Source organism: Harpegnathos saltator, unplaced genomic scaffold, assembly GCF_003227715.2.
Source record: "Harpegnathos saltator strain DR-91 unplaced genomic scaffold, Hsal_v8.6 scaffold219, whole genome shotgun sequence".
NCBI lineage: Eukaryota > Metazoa > Arthropoda > Insecta > Hymenoptera > Formicidae > Harpegnathos > Harpegnathos saltator.
The window spans coordinates 1,990,670-2,006,162 of NW_020230005.1; the positions used below are offsets into that span (position 1 = coordinate 1,990,670).

The window sequence follows — 15,493 nt, forward strand, 5'->3', positions numbered from 1 at the left end:
ATAGGGATCCGCGGCTATAAAACTCTCGTTTCGCGCGATCATTTTGTCCTGTTTTCTGTACAAACTTATTTTTGAGCGGGAACTTCATATCGCGTCCTGCCTCGAGCTTTTGGCCTTTTCATTCGGAACGGCGACAATACGCGCGGTCGGCGGAGAGTAATAATCATTATAATTTCATGTGGGCGTAACAACTTGCAATTATATCGCGTCACGAAACACACACACACACACACACACACACACGAGCGTTCGATGATACGAATATACGGCAAGTTCAACGATAGATAAAAATAATTGCAAGTTAATGCGCGACGAGAACTATATATCCCGTCTCTTTCTCTCTCTCTCTCTCTCTCTTTGTCTCTCTCTCCCCTTTCTCTCACTCTCTCAATAATCGATGTTGAAAATTAACGCGACGGAAATTAACGCGTACCTCGTTGGGGAAGCTCGATAAGCAAATTATTAATAATGATGCGAAGAAGAGTGCAAATTATGTTATATGCCTCGACATCTTCCCTTTGTAATCTCCTCGTCGGCGCAATTAATAAACCTACGGAGAATCGGAACGATCAAAGTCGAGTTACTCTTCGCGGACAGGTGTGGCGTGCAACCGTGACGTCCGACGAAACCCCCGGTATTGTTACTTCGATTCCTTATTGTCTCTTCTCGGTGAAGTCGAACGTAGTTGCTAATAATGGAATCTACCGAGATAGCTCGTTCCACGTGCGAGAAATGAGGAAGAGACGGGCTCTACACGCTGTATATCACAATGCCAAACTACACCTGCGAAAGATGCTATTTCGGAGATAACGCGCGTTACGGTTACGCCATTTTCCAAGCATAGCGTAATTAGCGCGCGCGCGCGTAGATAACGCCCGTATCGAGCGGAACGACTTCACCGCCAATCGATAAATCGTTACCCAACGGAATGTCCACTTTCGACATGCACGGAAGCGTAACAACGTTCTCGAACGAACACTAACGCCTTTTTTCCTCGTCGTTTCTTTCATAGACGCGGCGCCATTCATACTAAGATCTGTGAAGCACCTCATTTAGCTGCTCTTGAAAACTGTGCGGTATCGAAGCACAACATTACCGTTTCATCTGTCCGCATTGAAACGTCGGATGCATCGCTTTATTTGCAGCAAACCTTTGCTGCAAACCGCCATTGTCACGCGGTACAATAAAATATAGGTCAACAGATTTCCGCGCCTATCGTTGTTAAATGTGAAAAGAAACGTCTGATCTTTTCTTTCCCCTTTGAACTAGTAGAGAAATAGGAATTTACTTTGCGGCATAGTCGCACGAATATCTTCAGTACATCGCAATAATTTTCACGAACGCGCGAACAGTGATAACGATGCAGGGGAAGCAAAGTAATCGTGATAATAGACTTAAAACTTCGTGACGTTGATTATATTTTTAGCTGAAAACTTTCCGTGCACAACGAGAGAATGAGAGCGCGCGATTACCGCGCCGCTGCGCTGCACATTGTTGCATTTCAATAATTTCACACGCATCCCGGATATTTCATCCTGCAAAAATTATTGTCCGCTAAACAAAATTATTAATCCACCATATATTAATCGGTTTATTCCATTCTCGCGACTGATGGTTGTTAAGCGGATTGTTAAATTATTTCGTACCTATATATCAGTTTTTAAAACGCCGCGATAACGCCACTAAAAACCGATACTCTCCAGAGCATCGTTTACTTGCATGGTTGTTTAATCACAACGTCCCTCTAAGTCCCAGGAGTTCCATCGGGCTATGGTTTATTATCGCAAGTATTGTAGAGTATATATGAGAGTTTTCGCGATAATATTTCCGAAGAAGATAACGCGAGAAGGTATCGCGTTCACTGCTTTATCGCTACCGCGATTATCTCTCTCTTTCTCTATTTTCTCTTTCTCTTTTTCATTTCATTTGCCAATTCTACAAATGAGCCAAATAATTTTCTAGCGTCGATTTTGCTTGATTTCCACTGAAACGTTATCGTCGCCGACGGCGGCGCAAAGAATTCCCGATCCAATTGCGCGGAAATTAAACATTGATTTTCACCTCTGAGCGATAAATAAAACAGTACACACACGATACATACTCATATTTATACAGGTCCGCATTATCATGTCAGAATGGATTCCATTAATCACAGCTGTGTGACATAAGTCACAGCCGGGTTATGCCGATTATCCTCCGCCTTTATGCGCACTTATGTGAAAAGTTACGCGGCGCAATCTTCGGAACAAAGGACCCAGAGTTAGCGGGATAGATGGAATTTATATTTGTACCTCATTTCCCGTGATGACTATGACGACGGGCGGCGGACGAGGGTTATGGCGGACAGGCGGTCCGTAGTAGATATAAACTCATATTTTGGTCACTCCGGCGAGCTTTAATAAAGAAAGCTCCCTATCCACGACGCAGGCAGGGCCTGCGATGAGAGGCGGTGTACCGTGAATCGTAGTCGCTATATGGATACCCGTAGCTGTCAGTGAGCTACACGGTATACTCCTTCGCTCTGTATGTGTGTATATATACATATATATATATATATATATATATATATGTATGACATTCTATATAGATACACACCAACGACACACATAAAAAGCGAAGAGGGTGGTGGAGCGAAGGACTAGGCCGGCGATGAAGCCGAGGATGGGATAAAGTAAAGAAAGAAGGCAAAGTCTGAAATAGCGCGAGAGGAAAGAAAGATATCACGACGTTGTTGAAGTCCGTTGGAGGAGGGCGAGGCGTTGCCAGTCATAGTCGAGATGATTTCCCACCCCTTCGTGCGAGGAGAATCGCGGGCTCGCAATATTAGTTTTCGCATTTTGAAAAATCCCGTCATGTGACGCGCTCCCGGACCCTCTCCTCCCTCTCCGCCCCCGCCTTCGCCCACTCCTGTCCACCCACCCCAACCGCGTCGGCCCCGCACCCTCACACACACACACACACACACACACACGTACCCGTAGTCTCTGCGTTTCAACCTATATTGTTATTTGCATACCCGCCACCCGCCACGGTCCGCATGAATATGGATGTGGATGTGGATGCTCAACGTGCAGCCTCGCACACTGAAATTTCGGCGAGGTCTTCGTCGGAATTTCGGGTCGTAAACGTTCGTCGTATTATACGTACATAGGTACGTAGATCACGTGTATAGCGACGTACAAGCGCGTCCCGGGGCTCTGTCGAAGCGCCGCTGCTTTTCGCGTTTAACGGCCGAGCGTTTCCTTTTATCGTGATCCGGGAACGAGGCACGGAAGATACAGAAAGCTCGCTACTGTCAAAGGAGTCAAAGTCGTATTAAGTGTATTAAAGGGGCCGTGAAGTATGCGCTATACCGTATGTAAAGCGAGCCCGATGTCTTGAGCGCGAATTATTAAAAAGTTTAATTCGCCGAAATTTTCCGCCGAATTGCGCCGCTCGCTGCCGCCTCCTCCTCCTCCTCCTCCTCTCGTGCAGCGAGGCTGCCCACGCGATGTTCGAAAAGTATCGGGGAAAGATACAAAGAGTATATAATCACGCTTCAGAGTTCCGACGATGCTCTGCGACCTGCCTGATTTCCAAAATCCTGAGATTGCCGTTACATAGTCAACGAACGACGCGATTTTATTTATCTTGCCAACTTGATCTTACTCGGATTCGCTGATCTTTCGTACGCTCGAAGGGGCTGTTGACCCAACTCTTCGAAGCATGAAACTCGTGGAGAGAACCCGGAGTATCATTCGATTAATATGCAAGTATCGCATCTACCCCTCCCCTCCCTCCTCCCACCACCCCTCGGATCGGGTAACGTCTTTGTGTGTTAATGTCTCGTAAAATTAATAGTTATTTATATCGCGATAGCGTTTAACGCGCGACGGAGACCGAGACCGATGAAAAAGGAACGGCAGGAATGAAGAGGGGGCGTTTCAGCATTCCGCCAGTCCGGGTTATTAGTGAGAAAACTTACAGATTAAGGTAATTCGTTTCACAAGCGATAGGGCAGACGCAAGCCGAGCGTCGACTCCCCCTAGAAAAGAGTTGATGATAATGAGCCGATAACGATGGCTTCGAGCGTAACTACTGGGAACAGAGCGCTCGCGCGCAGCTCCTTCGTTAAAATATAATTTTATGTAAATAAAACTCAGCCTGTCCGCTCGCGGCTTCGGCTCGATTTAAACTACGTGCTTTCAAGATAGATCGGGGCGGAACCTAGGAGCGGAAAGTTTTCAAGCCTCGAAACCGCGCTGATAACGTACACGTGCACACGATACAACCACCGATCCAATGTTATCAATTTCCCTCTTCTCGAAGTCTGTCGTCATCTTTATCCGTGTAGATTCGTGTCGTGCATTTGATAATATCCAACAATAGACACGACACGCGCCGCGCACATCCTTCGGTTTTCCGCTCGAACGTGCAGTCGACGCATGATACATATGTATATTTTTCACGTCGAGATTAACGCTAAAACGGAGTGCAGTAATAAACTTGTTTTGAAAGGCGCCCTCGTCGCATCCGGTACGATTTTCACGATTTACGCTTGACGACTGGCGCGGCGAAAAAAAAAAAAAGTACAACGTTCTAGACGGATTTCGCCGTTGTGTATACACGTACGTACAAAATTAATTGTGCGCACGTTTACCAAATTCAGTTGCGTAAACTGGTTCGATACACATGTCCGAAAATAGCTCGTTTGATCGCGCGCGAAAATTGCGGAACTGCCGGACGTGTTAGTTTTCCAGCTTTCAACACACTTTTTCAGGCACCATTACGAAATCCGCGGAGCCGAGGGAGGGGGAGCTACATTATTTACGATATAATATTTATCAATAGGCCGCGTATGACTTCGCGCGTAGCGCGTTACGCGGGGAATAAAGCTTTCAACAAAAAGCCACATTTGCAGCCGCGAGAACGCAGCACTATATCGCAATTAAAAAGAACTAACCGCCCGCCATATTTATTCGGCATAAAATATCTTAATATGCGGGCGAGCGCGCGTATGGACGTACGACAGCAATTTATCGATCAGACGTAAATCACGCGTATCGCGAGAAACATCGGGAGCGCGTAGCGTCGAAATGTTTCTTTTTTACCGGCGTCGTTATATATATTATACTAATTATTTCATACGTCCCCCGTCATTCGTAATAAAGAACGCGCAAAGAACGGTATGCATTATCGTTCGTTTACCACCCCGGAATATTCTCCATTTTCATACTCTTCAATATTTATGCGATCCCATCAGCCCCCTCTTCTCTCTCTCTCTCTCTCTCTCTCTCTCTCTCTCTCTCTCTCTCTCTCTCTCTCTCTCTCTCTACCTCAGAAATATTGCCCTTTTCTGAGAATATTCTTCGCCACTACCTGCCTTCTCTTTGAACGTTCACACGGCCAGTAGTATATTCATATTTCAACTTCAAGAGCTACTCTTACTTTATCCCTGTTTCGTATTTTCGTAACATTTTAAGTTCTCTCCCCGAGGACTCGCCCAGAGGGCATTCAGAAGGCATACACCTCATTCCACTCCGCTTTATTCCATTGTTTTCCATCACGACTCAGTTGAACTATTCTCTCATCTTGCGCATACGTTCCACTAGATGTATACGTATGCATCGCCTCGCCAATATTTAATGTGTACAGAAAAAGGAGCAAGTTTCTATATTTTTATCAAAAACGCACTAGGCTCTAGTTACTCTGTTAAAATTACTGATCACACTTTGTACGATGCGTTTTCGTTCTCAAAGCGAGATAATAGGAAATTTTGCCCGCGATTCGCGACGGTTCCTCTATTTATTACGTCGCATCGATGTTTAACGCAAAGGAAACAGATTTTTCCCCGCCAAGAGAATTTGCAAAATGATTGCTCTCTGACCAGCTTGCAACTCATATACCCACAATTATTTGCTTGCGAAACAGGTGGCTGTATTGAATTCACTCGGATATAGAATAGGAAACTGAATAGTTGCTGATAGTAGAAATGACATTTGTCAACCGTAAAGAGAACCGAAAGCGCTCCTCTTCATCTGGTTGCCGCGTAATGCGACTTGCGCGAAACGCCGAAATTCGCCGAAATTTCGCCGGAACGTGCGAGAATTTCAGCCCACGAAGCACTCGTGTCGATCGACATTTCGCCGCGCGGCGATTATAAAATGTTGCAGCGCGCTGTTTGGCAGAAATACTTTCTGCCCTTAACACTCGGACGATCTCGTATGAATCGTGTTATGATACGCGAGACGGGAGATACCGCTGTCAGAGCGCATGTTACAAAGGTACTGCTGAGAATCATACTGGCATACATGAATTCCTACCTATCAACAGGTTGAAATAAATGGAGCCGACATGAAATAAATTGGTACAAGTACGGACGACGTACGTAAGGCGAGAGCATGGCAGAGTCTCACATATCGAGATTTATATTTCGAGGACGACGTTAGATATACGAAGAGACTAGCATGTCGAGTAACACGGTTAAACAGCCGGCGGCGTCTTCTTAAACGCGCGGAACTCCCGCGGAAAATTGCAGCTGTATATACACGAAGAATAGGCGAGACACGAGAGCGCGCGCTCGTCAAACTTGTAAAATATCCGTGACGAATTTTTCCGCGCGTACCTTCAGCGTCTCCCGAGAGAGGCAGAAACGGCCATTTCCATGACGCACCGATGTTCTCTTGCGAGAGCGGCAGCTTCCACGCAAGATCGTCGCTCCGGATGTAACAATCGGACAGACACCTCTCACTCTCCCACGCGCCGATTATCGCGAGATAATTGTACGACGTGCGTGTTGTACAACAACGACGACGCATGTCGACGATGTCGAGGCGCGCCAACGTGTCGTTCGACGGGCACAAAACATTCGTTAAATAATAGCCCGAATTTTCCATTTTCACCTGCACTGTGTCCGCGCTAAATGAATGTGGCCGCGCCGCGGCAGAATTCATGTCGACGCAGCACTTAGCAGCTAACAACATTACTTCCGGATACACCAATCGCGACGCGCTCAGTTTTAATCCCTACATCCGGATCCACAGTGTGTTTTCTCCCTCTTTTCTCCCTTCCGCCCTTCCCTTTCTCGCCCTATTCTTTATTTTTTTTCTTTTTTCTTTCTTTTTGCAGCTCGCGCCACCGTTGTATCGACATATATTCGAGGCGTCCGATGCCTCATGTAACAATTAGAATTGCGGGTGAGTTTGGGGCTGACCGCGACAAAGCGTGCACCGGCGAAGTATTGAGCCGTGTATTTCACAGTTTCTCCGTCCCTCATGTCCAGCCACGGGCTCTGTGTCGCACGCGGTGACATTCACAAATGGCACGCACACACAACAAACGCTACACACAAACATGCGCACACCTCTTCGTCCTCTCCGTTCCGGCCTTCCACCATAGCCCATTCGCTCTTCCTGCAATACCGGAGAGTTTGCACAGCTATATAGATATATTTGTGCCCCGTCGAGCGTGCGCGCGCGCGCTGGCCCATCTGTACCTACATAACTGGAACCAATACCAGTCCTGAAACGCGAACTGAAACGACTTTCTCTCGCCGGCGAACACATTGGCTTCGGTTCTGCATCGCGCCGCGAACACACGGGAACGCTCAAATGGTTCGGGGCCGAAAAATCTATGGCGCCGTTTAAGCGTGGCTCAACGTGTCTGCGGATCGAGCCATTCCGAACGGGATCATGTCACACGGAGAGCTTTAATGCAAATTCATAAAACGCCGGGAACGCGTGAGGTTTATGGAATCTACTTACATTTGTCATTGGATTAAGCGGCGAGTTTTACGGGGGAACTACCGATATTCATTTATCAGATTTGTATGTACAGGAGTGCACGCGCGCGCGCGCGATCACGCAAAAATGAGGGGGAGAGGCAAGGTGGGAATTACGCCTACGTGCCCCTGCGTCCTTCGAGCTTCGAGGCGAGTTCTCGAGCGATTTCTCCGGCGATTAAAAAGCAGAGATTCGCGCGTACTTGCGCGAGGAAAAATTATCTTCCGATCGACGAGCTGCCTGCGGAACTGCGCGCCAACTCTTATCTGTGACGCTTGCAACTTTATCCGACTCGGGCGCTTTCGCGTACTTTGTAAAGTTCTCCCTCTCTCTCTGTCTCTCTCTCTCTCTCTCTCTTTCTCTCTCTCTCTCTCTCTCTCTCTCTCTCTCTTCTCTCTCTTTCTCTCTCTCTCTCTCTCTCTCTCTCTCTCTCTCTCTCTCTCTCTCTCTCTTTCCCCAAATACATCCGAAATTTCGTTTGCTTACACATGTTCCGATATACCTACAGCAAACATCAAGTTACACTCGACACAGGCGTTGCATATATCAAAAGTTACTCCCTTCCGGCGGGAATCATACACACGCGTTTCTTGAAACTCCACGCATGAAAGTGCCACTTTGTGCCACTTAACTTGTATGTCGTTCCGACATCACATCGCTCCATTTTCCGGCGTGTCTCCCTCTCTCACCCTCTCTCTCTCTCTCGCTCTCTCTCTCTCTCTCTCTCTCTCGCTCTCTCTCTCTCTCGCTCTCTCTCTCTCTCTCTCTCTCTCTCTCTCTCTCTCGCTCTCGCTCTCTCGCTCTCTCTCTCAGATTGTCTTTCGCAGAGTTTACGGATCGACACTGATTTTTGATAAGTCCGATCCGCCCGGCTTCTAAATGTGGCATCATTCCTCAGCCGGCAATATTCTTATTCCGAGCGCCGCATCCGGGATACAAATCGGCCTAAGCGACGACCTGGCATCTTATCCGACCGCGACTTGGCGAATTTTTGTCACTATTCTTCCCGACGGCCGATGCACCTTGAGACCGCGATATGGCGGAGTACGACGCGTTTGAAGGGGTCGAGATTTGAGAGTGATGTATAGAGGGCGGCGAATGAATGCGAATCTCTCTCGAGACTAAAACTACATCCGTCGTCCCGTTTCTACGACGGCGACCCTCGATCCTGGTTTGTTTCAATATACGGTACCTTCCTTGCGTTACGCGCTCCGCTAAGAGTAACCCTCCTCCTCCGTCACCCGCTGTTGTATTCCAAGTACACACCCACGCTCTCCCTTGGCAGCACTTCCAATCTTCCTCGCGACATTTATGCCTCTCAAAACGTATTGCCGGGGAGTCGTGTAAACCGATACTCGTTTTACGACAGGAATCTATTCAATCTCGCGCGCACGCACGCACGCGAGAGCGCGGTAACGAAAATTTCGACTGAGCGCGTTAAAACAAAATAGCTGCGACGCTCGGACGGACGGAACGCGACGTTTTATTATGGAAAATATATCGGCGTATATAAACGCGCGCGCTAGAACGCAAAGTGCGAGTAACGGGACAGAGAGAAAGAGGAGGGGGGGGGAGAGAGAGAGAGAGAGAGGGAGGGAGGAGAAATTTGCGCGAATGGAAATTGATAAACGCGAGGCAACCTCGCGCGAAACAAGCTGCACACTTAGGTCGAAAACAAAAACCACCGATGAAATTGCGCCGTAGAAACGTAAAAACATCCGAGACGTTATCGAACGCTCGACGTCGCGAGCGGTTCGTTCTCAACGACGCTCGAGATCACGAGCCCGAGCATGACAATCCCGGGCGCGAAAGAAAGGTGTCAAACACTTAAAACGAGACTTCCGCGTCGAATCCGGCGTCTCCCCCGTCATCGATTTTCGTTTGTAATAGAATTCAGACGACGCCGTGCCTTTTGCGATTCAGCAGGCGCGTAAACGTCAGGGAAGCTCGGCGGAGAATAGCTGAAATCTTAATCTCTCCTACAAAAAACGGACAGAAAAAGAACTTGCGTATTCGCCCCCTCGCCTGGCCCCTCCCCCGCCCTCCGCTACCACCATCTCCTCCTCCTCCTCCGCCGCCGCCGCCACCGCCGCCGAAAAGAGACCTCCTCGTGAAAAGGAGAATGAATCGAGAGTCGCTTCCTAGGCTGCTTCATTTTTCCTTGTGGACTCGGATTAAAAATCTATTATTTATGCGCGGCCTCCGTATCTCCTCGCACTTTCACGTTTACGCCGGTATCCTCCTGAAATTGTTCGACAAACGAGCTCTCTACGTCCTCGGCAATCTCTTACGGCAGCTTTTGCACGTTGCCATTGGCATGTCTTCCGAGCATAAAAAGCCGAGTGGCTGCTTAAGTCACGTTACAGTCGGAAGTTTTGCACGTTCGCTCTCGTGCGGAGGTTCACGCTTTTATTATTATTAATACTCGAGTCAAGGGGAACGATACGACCGCGCGCGACGTGTCGTGAACAGCCCGGCCGGCAATTGCAATCGAACGCGGCCAGGAAATTAGCGCGATATCTACTCGCGAGAAAATTATTTTCTCATTAACGCGCCGAGTCCTCGCACAGCGGGATAATCGCGGGAAATCCGATGGTCCCGGGCGCCAAGAAGAAGAAGAAGAAGAAGAAGAAGAAGAAGAAGAAGAAGAAGAAGAAGAAGAAGAAGAAGAAGAAGAAGAAGAAGAAGACGAAGATGAAGAAGAAGGAGACGAAGACGAAGACGAAGACGAAGAAGAAGGAGAAGAGAGAGAAGGAGAAAAAGAAGAAGTAGAAGAAGAGACGACGACCAACGAATCGCGAATCGACGACTCTTTCCCGTCTCTTACCGATCGCGGATCTCTCTCGCGCGTCGCTTCACACCCCCGCTCGGATATTCCGCTCCCTTCCATTCCCGGGCTCATTGGCTCGTTGAATTATTTCGTAGGCGAGTCTCTCCTCCTTCTCCCCCTCCTCCCGCCGCTCTCAGTGTAATAATTTTAATTAGCTAAGTAATTAACTCCGAAGGAGAAAGCTTCAACAAGTCATGATCGCGCGAGCGCCGAGCGAAACGCGCGGACGCCAAATTGGCTGCTAACGCATTATTCAACGGCCTCGCAATCTTTATCGTCGCTCCGCACGAAAGCGATATCGTAGATTCGTTTCTTTATCGACCCTTCGAGAGGCTCAATTTAATTAACCGATATACGCGGCGACAGGCGACAGAATAGCCGTGTATCGCCTTAGCATCGAGCCACGTCGCGCGCAAATTGTTTCTAGATAGACAACGACGACGACGACGACGACGACGACGACGACGGCGACAACAGGCTGCATCTCGCCCTCGCCTCTGTCCACCCGCCGAGCCGCGAAGGTGATAATTTCCCGCTGAGACCAGACATAACACCCGGCGCTAATTCGTTGTTAGCGACCTCGCTCTTTAGCAAGTTGTCCGACACATTATCGTCGATGCGAGCGGGGCCACTAGTTCAAGAAGACGTAGCGGCCAGTCGCCCCGAGATGTGCCGGGCCGGACCGAGCGGGCAACAAGCTATCGCCTTTGCCGATGTCGTGTACCATCACGGCTAAGAGTTTGGTATCCTCGAGTTATCGACTCCAGGGAGTACGGTGGAGAAACTTGACGAGTTCCCTATATAGGTTGGGCTGCATTGGATGTAGGTTGAAGTGTAAATCAACCCCCGAGAACTTGACGCTCGCTCGTTCTCTCTCTCTCTCTCTCTCTCTCTCTCACTCTTCACCCTCGTCACTCTCTCGCGCCCCTCACGCGCTCCTTCCCCACTGCGGCAGTCCTGTCTTGTTCTCCCTCTGGTGTGCGCTGTCGTCTATCAGCTCGCAGCTCGCGCGCGAGCGGGCAGGCGCTTCTCTCGCCCGTGCTACTACCATCTGCCAACAATTTCGACGATATCGAAACAACCTGACGAAATTTCCAGTCCCTTCCTTTCATCCTGCCCCGCCGTGCTCCGCGTCTTACAGTTTCGTTGATCCGTGGCAGCCCCGGAGCAACTGATTTCCTCCATCGAGCGGCGCGAAGGGTGAGGCAGAACGGTGGCACGAGAATAAGGATAAAAACAAGTGGGAAGCTACAAGGGGCAGGTTTACCGAGCGGCCAGAGAGAAGGAGAGAGTGTGAGAGAAAGAGAGAGAGAGAGAGAGAGAGAGAGAGAGAGAGAGGGGGGCGGGAGGAAGGGAGCCGGCAGGAGGAAGAGTAGGTGGCGGAGAGGACCGGGCCGGGGAGCGAAAAGGAGATAAAGAGAGGACGGATATAGGGTCGAAAGATAAAACTAGCCGCTCCGGCAGCAGCGGCGGCTCTCCGCGGTTCGAATGAGTTCCGCTCTTCTTCCTTCCGGTCGACAAATTGAAATCGTCAGACCGGGAAAACTCCACCGAAATCCACGTTCGTGAGGAAAGCGCCAGGCGGCAAGAGTGGAAGAAGAATCGAGGAAACGAGCGGGGAATACGAGGAGAAGACACGAACCCGACGATAGAAAAAGAGAGAGAGAGAGAGAGAGAGAGAGAGAGAGAGAGAGAGAGAGAGAGAGAGAGAGAGAGAGAGAGAGACGGGCGAGCGAGCGGGTGCGAGCTGGGCTCGGTGAGCGCGAGAGAAACGGCGCGCGGAGCGGGAGCGGGAGCGGAGAGGGCTGAGGTGGAGGAACAAGCGTGGTCCCAGCGTGGTCGTAACTGGCGATGTTGCCTTACCGGACGATATTTCACCCCGTAATTATCTTAGCGTGCAACGCGATAGTGCGAGGCGGCTGCCGGTATTAATGCCCGCTGATAATGTACCAATAGTGTCCTAATGTCCCGTGCCGGGAGACCTGAGTAATAGACAGACCAAATGCACTGTAGCGAGCGGGCCTGCCTAAGATATTCGACAGAGTGGATTATTGCTTTCTACCCGCGTCGTTAACGATCCGTCGCTTATTATCTCGCAACGGATGGCGACTGCCGTCCCGTTATCTCGCGCTGCCCCGTGATCGCGACAATTACCGTCCGCGATCGCGCGTGGCGATCTCGCTAAACACATGTACGCATCTTCATCCCGGCTCCGTTCAGCCGAGTCCCTCGAACTCGCGACGACGACGACGAAGACAATCGTGCTGGCGCGAGCTGAAAATTTCGGTCTGAAGGAAACGTAATGAAAATCATCTCTCTCTCTCTCTCTCTCTCTCCCTCTCTCTTCGATAACTCGGTTACGTTTCAATTAAATTTGCATGATGACATTCAGGTGCCACGCGAGAGCCCTTCACTCGATTGAACGCGCAAATTGTCGGGAATCTGCGAGCGAATCATTCGATTTTAATGGCAATACCGTCGCTGTAACGAGCGCGCATCGTCATACATTAACAAACTCCGAAACGACTTGACTTTGCGGACGCGCCGCGCTCTTGGATTTTCACAGACTCGCCCCCGACGATTATCGCGCGACATCGATGTACTTGTCCCCGCGACATATGCGCACACGACGCGATAATACACCGTCCGCGGCGAGTATCGACCGGGAAATTTCGCGCGTTCTCTTTGTTGCAAATCAAAGCAGTAATGAATCTCTGCCGGATACACAAGTTGCACGTGCCAAGAAACTCGCCCCGACCAGAATATTACAAATGGCCAGGCAGAAAGAGCGCGAGCGCGGCGAGGGAAAACGAACGGAAGAATGAGCCGGACGATGGAAACGAAACAGAAGCAGAAAGAAATCGCAAGAAGAGCCAGAAGGAAAAAGAGAGACCGCGTGAACCCAGAAAAGGACCGAGTACAATAGAAGGGAGGTTCACGGCGAATGCCGAGAGGAAGAGGAGAGAACGAGAGAATGAGAGACAGACAGAGGGAAAGAGAGAGAGAGAGAGAGAGAGGGGGGGGAGACGGGGGCAATGAGGGAGACAAAGTACGAGAAACAGAGTGAACAGTACACACCGGCGCGCGTAAATCCGTGCAAGAGGAGCCGGGCACCGCTGCGTGCATGTACGCGGGCTGTCCGTGGCCAAACAATGTCTGTCCGAAACAGCCACGATTTCTCTTATCGGGCATTCAAACGCTAAATAATGGTGCAACTTCTCCTTGGTCAACACCGGCAACTCGGCTAGTTCGCTTGTCCGACCAGCGTCGCGACAGCCACGCGAGCCCCCATGAGCGGCGGGCAAAATTTCACACATCTCCCCGTTGCGCGCAAGGCTCGAGATATATATATATATATATATATATATATATATATATACGCGATCGGTCAATCGGAAAACGTGGCATTAACAATATCCGTGGTGCGCTACGACCGGTGCTACGGCGAACGAACGAGCGAGCGAGCGAGCGAGCGAGGATGATTGTTCCAATTCCACCGTGACGGAAACCTCTCGCGTAAAGTTGAAATTTCGAGGCGACGACGTATTACAAAAAAAAAAAAGAAAAAGAAGAAGAAGAAGAAGAAGAAAACAATACCCCTTGTCGGCGGAATAACTCGACGGAAAATGTCAAAAATACACGCTCAGCACTTGCAATTGTTGTCGCTGCGCTAGGAGCGCGTACCAATACACGGGAGCATCCTTCGTATGTTATCGCGAATGCGTAAAATCAAACGGGGCTAACAATAGATTTTACGACGTGTCTTGGCGCACAAACAGCGTCCTCCTCTGTGTATAGCTATCACAGAACGACGTGCCGAACTTCCGTGAGTCACATCCGAAGTCCACCCCCTGTCGATACTCGCCTCGCCGCGCATAATTACTTTAGCGAACAATTCTCGCATTAACGGCGTCTGCTTTCGTGCGATGTCACGCACGTAGAGCAGAAAGACATTTCTGCACCCTATATCACGTAAGATCGTGAAACGATAATGAGAATGGCAGAGGATCGAAGGCAAAGTTATCAGGCGGCGGCGACGGCGGCGGTGACGGCGGAGGCAGTGGTAGCGGCGGTAGTGGCGGTTAGCGGACATCCGTTGAACACATATTTGGTCTGGGATCAGAGAGAATAATCCCCGGGATTACCCCTGGTTTTCACCTCCAATCGTACCCCCATCACTGCTTACGTTCGAGCCATCCGCTCATCCGATCGGAATATCGACCACGGATTTAAACGCCTTTCCGTCGAGCCTCGAAATCTCCGGATCGACTTTAGATTTTGCTGGAATGCCGCTAGAAATTGCTACAGACGCCTCCTTCCGAGGAACGACTTCATAACTATTTTGGAGATTTTTTAAATGAAATTTACAGCACGCGCACGCTAACAAGGTGATCGCGGAAGGAACGTCGTTCATCGAGAAGTCGCGGGGGCAAGTCGCCTCTTCGTGACGTGGACCTGAAATCTCCGGAAATTTTCCCGAGGATTGTTTCGCGCGCCTGAATTAAAGATAATCCCGCATATTGAAGAGTTATTTCGGTCGTAATGTGTCAACGATTGAGGAGGGCTTTCTTCGGGGAACGTGTCACTTTTACTGCCACGACGCGCGCGAATCCTCGCGGTTTGATTAAACGCGATTGAACAGCGACCGTGTATCTTTTCTCTCTCTCTCTCTCTCTCTCTCTCTCTCTCTCTTTTTTTAGGAATTTATCGGTGAAATACCATTTTTTCATACTAAAGTTATTTCCGGATAATATACACATGCACCGAAATATTAAAATAAATAACAGCAGCACGCACACATACACATCGAATCACTTATTGGTCGATAAATAATGGATATTGATGATCACGGTTTTTTAACATCCGTATCGACTATTCCATAATGCATTAAGCTCGCGGCAAA

The 15,493-nt window shown here is 49.4% G+C and overlaps 1 protein-coding gene across 8 annotated transcripts in view; it reads left to right on the forward strand.

Annotated features, from left to right (window-relative positions):
* LOC105192538 (nucleolysin TIAR) overlaps window positions 1-15,493 on the forward strand; it is a 472,885-nt gene that overhangs the window by 383,799 nt on the left and 73,593 nt on the right. The gene's annotated exons all lie outside the window — the stretch shown is intronic.